Source organism: Oryzias latipes, chromosome 11 (genome assembly GCF_053564925.1).
Source record: "Oryzias latipes strain Hd-rR chromosome 11, Olatipes_Hd-rR_3.1".
Classification (NCBI taxonomy): Eukaryota; Metazoa; Chordata; class Actinopteri; order Beloniformes; family Adrianichthyidae; genus Oryzias; species Oryzias latipes.
The window spans coordinates 17,652,210-17,657,337 of NC_136247.1; the positions used below are offsets into that span (position 1 = coordinate 17,652,210).

General features: G+C 38.9%; 1 long non-coding RNA gene across 2 annotated transcripts; it reads right to left on the reverse strand.

The window, feature by feature from the left end:
• Window positions 1-268: 268 nt before the first annotated feature.
• Window positions 269-4,768, reverse strand: LOC144995302 (uncharacterized). 2 transcript variants are annotated; one of them, XR_013658887.1, is made up of 7 exons: window positions 4,630-4,768; window positions 3,547-3,629; window positions 3,167-3,243; window positions 2,710-2,820; window positions 1,142-1,169; window positions 906-1,025; window positions 269-476 (listed from the first exon to the last, which is right to left on the reverse strand). It is a non-coding gene; the product is annotated as an uncharacterized LOC144995302 (long non-coding RNA). The 2 variants fall into 2 exon arrangements; XR_013658888.1 differs by having other exon boundaries at window positions 311-476; window positions 906-1,005.
• Window positions 4,769-5,128: the final 360 nt, after the last annotated feature.

Here is a 5,128-nt window from a genome sequence, read left to right on the forward strand (position 1 = left end):
AAATACTACACAACAAAAGATGGTCATAGAACAACAAACTGCAAACATTCACCCTTTATTGCAGAGTAAAATTCAGTGAAAACATGGACAGATTAAAACATCAAAATTTAAGCAAATGTGGGATCTCTACTGATTTGAATTTTATTTAAACTGGAACTAATTTTCATAACTTCCTTACATACAATGAAGTCCCTTGAACAATACAGCAGTATTGATTTGAACTCTGTCTTACTCCCCTCAGTCTCTCTTCTTCTGTATGAAATTATGTCGCCTAAATTAAGTTCTAAACACACTGGACAGTAAAGATGTAGGTCCACTCCCAAACGGTGTGAATTCCACAATGGATTGATGTCGTCTTGCAGTTCCAACATTTGTGGACCCAAAAGAGGACTGTCCCATACCAGGACATTGATCCCAGGATGAGGTTCAGTCATGGATCCACTCTCCTCCCATTCAATCTCTGGAACCAGCATACCCTGACAAAAAAAAAAAAAAAAGATACTGTTTATGAACAGCACTGTTTTTTTGTGTTTTAGATTATGTAGGAACAGTGACCGACTAATAATAACTTATATTGTTGCTGGCAGGCAGACCTCATATCTCCATAACTGTTTATAATTTGCAAATAAGTGAACCTTAACAAAGTAGTGACATTAGTACATCTGATGGCTCATAATGCCATGCATTGTGATGCATTTTGAACTTGCAGATGTGCTATTCTTCCTACAAACAAACAATTTAGGGAAATTGTTTGCACCACACAACAATAATCCTTTTCATTCATTTTCGATGAAAATTCACTGTAGTCATTATGATTTCATGATACTCTTCTTGATACTTTCCACTTTAGTCAAACTGCACACAAATCAGTTGTCCAGTACAGTGAGATTAAATAAAGCATTTACCCGGGGATCAGAAACAGGGTTCTGGGTCAAGCCCAACTGCCACAGCTGATTTGGTGTCATGCTTTGCTCCGTCCTGATTGGATGGGTGTCCCACGCGTCACTAAAGACATCCAAACTGGCCTGAATGCGTGGTAGAAAAATGTAATGGCAGCAGAATACGTGATGTGACTGATATTGAGCAAGTCTTGGTCCTCAGGAGAGTGCAGGATGTTGTAATATAAACCAGTAACACTCACGAAGACATCACACCAGAGGAGCTCAATCCTGTATTTGGAAGAAAGCAAAAAGAAATATTATATTGTCAGATTTATTTTTAATACATCATTCACTTTTATGTATCAGGGCTCCAGACTAACTTTTTTCACTAGGAGCATAGTGGCCCCTAACTGCAAATTTTAGGGGCACAACCAGAAAATTTAGGGGCGCATACCGTAAATCAACATTCTAACCAAATCTACTAATTTCCACTGTATTACAAATAAATACTTTAATAATAGATGCAGAGATTACAATGTGCTGTTTCTAATTCAGTGTCATATTTTATTCTGCACTTTTGAAGATGCAATATGAAGGTAAACTGACAGCACCATCGCTGTCACGACAGTACAACTAAGTAAAAATAGTAAAAAAAATAACATACATTTAGAATAAAAAAAGTTTTTAGTAACAAGTGATTACCGTAGTAACCTTTCGTAATTTCACAGTTTCAAACAATACTTAAATGTATGTAAATATTATATAAATTCATGTTGGTGACACCAAATAGGTTTAGCCAAGATGCACAATAAGCGTGTTTGAGATCACCCAGATGGACGCAACACTGCACAGATCACCTGGTGTGTGACGTATATTTTTGTTTTTGCTCCAACATCACCTGTCAATCAAAACAAAAATATCCCGAGAAAGGGGTGAGAGCAAGACACCAATCAGAGCGAACGCAGCTGGAAATTTAGTGTTGAACTGACTAAAAGCTGCCCTACAGACTACAAAACAATGCATTATGGGACATGCGTCCTGATGGGTTTTTTGTAGTTCACTGATCAATTAAAATAATTTAAAATACCAACTGATTAAAAAAAAGGCTACATCCATTACAAAACATTAAAATAATTATAAAAGATGTAATATCACAGCTCATACTTAGGGGGAGAGGCATATTAAAACGAAATTGAATGTTAAGGACAACTCCTAATTCCTGGTCTCTTTCAGTCTCGCTGCAGCTTCGATTTCATGCGAGTTTGAGACCCCTGCTGTACACTCTGTCACTGGTACACTAGCTGCAGGTCGGAAGAACGAATCAATAGTTCGCTTGCTCATAGCTCAGACGCACATATCAGGTTGTGATGATATTTGTCTCCGTTTCCTTCCCACGGATGTTTACGCGCGCTCGATTATCTCTAGGCCCCGCCCCTCCACATATTTTAGCCACTTGCAGTGACTTTCCCTATTCTTCTCAGACGCATTGGCCGCCTCAGGCATCACTCAATGAAACGCGAGTGTGTGCTCGCGTGTGCTCCAGTCTCATGAGTATTCGCGCGAGTGTGTGTGTCTGCCTGCGTGCGTGTGCGCTCGCGTCTCATTGATTATTTCATCTCTCATTTCATCGATCATTGACGTGCTCCTTTCATGTTTAATGTATAAAAAATACGGAGGGTGGAGGAGGCAAATTTACTGGTAGCACATGTGCGACTGGGTGTAAAATTCAGTCGCACACTCTCAAATTTTGGTCGCAAAATGCGACCAAATGGACGCAGTCTGGAGCCCTGTGTATATATTAAAGCTTCTAAAACTAGGTTCAACTCACCGTTGATTGTGTGTACACTTTTCCCACAATGAACCCGTTTGTGTCAGTTGTACGTACTGTGAGCATTAACTCGGCTATGCCCACATTTCTCCTCCGTGATCTCCTCTCACCCTGACAATAACATGAAAATCATGTCTCAAACACATAATTACAAATGCATCGCCAATACGGTACACATCAGTTTAAAATGTAATGTTCTTATGTATGATGCCAATAAGTAGAATTTCTAGGTTAAAAAAATTGCAGGAGTGGGTTACATGTATCACTGGGGAAAAAATGAGGTGAGAGAGACTGTTAAGGGGGGGTAAAATGTTATTCATGAGGGGAAAGAGTTTTAGAGTTGCCTTTGTTTATGGAGAGGAGTCTAAAAAAAGTAATTTTATTTTTGTACAAATAACCAAGTACTTATACTGCCTGATATGTGAATAAAATATTTCTTTATGAATGACATGAATACCTCAGAGGAAAGCCATAAACGTTCACAGCGTCACTGAAGAAGGCCAAGTGGGTGTCTGCACAGTTGTTGTCTGCCATCTTCTCAGGTACAGGATACATGGAATGCAAGTACAAATACTTTCAACTGACAGATGTTTACGGCGGCAAAAATGCTAAATTCCCAATTGACAGGTAAAACAGTAATACAATAGGATGATAAAATATGAAATAGAATAGAATAGAAGGGTATTTAATAATCCCTGAGGAAAATTTTTTAAAATGGCCATCTTAAAAAAACACATAAACACACATGCATTACAAATAGAAATATCACAAAATAAAAAGATTGATAAAAAAAGGTAAATAATTGGAAAATCAGTGGGTAAAATTAAAAGAAATTACTTGTAAGATGCCCTGCCAGAGAGTTGTATTGCCTGATGGCACGAGGAACAAAAGATTGTCACGCTGTCACGCTTCAGTAATTCCTAGAGAATAAATAAAAACACGACAAACATGGATTAGATCATTTAGCTGTCTTATCTTAAATTACATAATTTTCAAATATATGAAAGGGGAATTTTTTTTAAAACACTCTTGCTATGATAACTTGAGCTTGTAGTAAAGAACACCTTTAAAAAAATCAGAGACAAGACACTGATCACAGGAAGCCTGTGTGTAATACTTACAGTAACTTCTACTCTAATCACTGTTGACAGCTGATTTCTCCCATCCACCCTTTCTGTGACTACTTATCGACTACAAAACAGCCTAAAAACATAATGTTTGGGATTCTTGTCATTACGTCATTGGATGTAAAGATACGGGGATTTTAGTGGCTGACACTCTGACACAATCTCACAGGGCTGGTCATCACAATGAATACGGGTTCTAACGTTAGAAACTTAATGAGGCTTCTTTCATTCAACAGTGGATTCATGTCTGTTATATTTAAAAAATGCCGTTTTCATGAATGTCATATGAATTAACTTTGTTGCACAGTCCACCCCGTCTTAAAGTCTGGGTTGTGAAAATGCTGTGTCTAACTTTAACCCGGATCGCGTTTACATAAGGCAGCACACGGAACAACTAGCTAGTTAGCATAGCATAGCATCAGTGTTTAAACAAATCGCCGTCTCCAAATCAATACTTTTTATTAAACTTTCTGTGCTGCTGTAAATCCGGCATGCTTTTCCCCTTAGTTCCTTATGAATCATGTTAAGAACCTACAGATCATTGGCTATAGACGCTAGCTTGAACCGACACCGGCTTGAACTTCACTCACACTCACAGGCAGCCACAACTTGCACAGGCTAAGCAAAACAAAGCTGAGCTAATTTGCGGTGGGGGTACTCTGCAAACGACTCGGCTGCAGTGTTCATAAAGCATTCACACATGTCACTTGGCAAAGGAGAACGCTTCAACTTAGTATTCAATAACATTACAGGACGTACAACGAGGGAATGATCAAATAAATGCATTACTTACGGGCTGAGACTGATCCCGTTCAGAAGACCTCTCCGCCATGTTTGCCGCCCGCGTCCTTTCAACTGCTGTGCTGAACAGCTCCCTCCCTCGTCACTTTGAAAGTGAGGAGTGTAAGGGGCCATTCGATTGGTTAAAAGCGAACCCGCCTGCTTTGCCGATGAGTTTGATTGACAGATTCACTAGCCAATGGTGAGATTAGTTGACCCGCTCCGTCAGATGAGTCTCAATATTCACCGTAGAAAAATCTCTCACACACACGGGGAGATTCACAAACGAGAACGGGATTTTGAATGCACAGTCTGCAGTTCGAATGATCTGTGAGTTCACATCACATGTGTACCTAAAAATCATGTTTGTGAAGCACTTACTGTGCATTTCTGATACATTTATTGTGAATTTCTAAAATGTTTTTGTGAAATACAGTGTGCACATTTGTGAGAAACACTTATTGTGCATTTGTAAAACATTTAGTGTGCATGTGTGAAACACAATCTGTGTG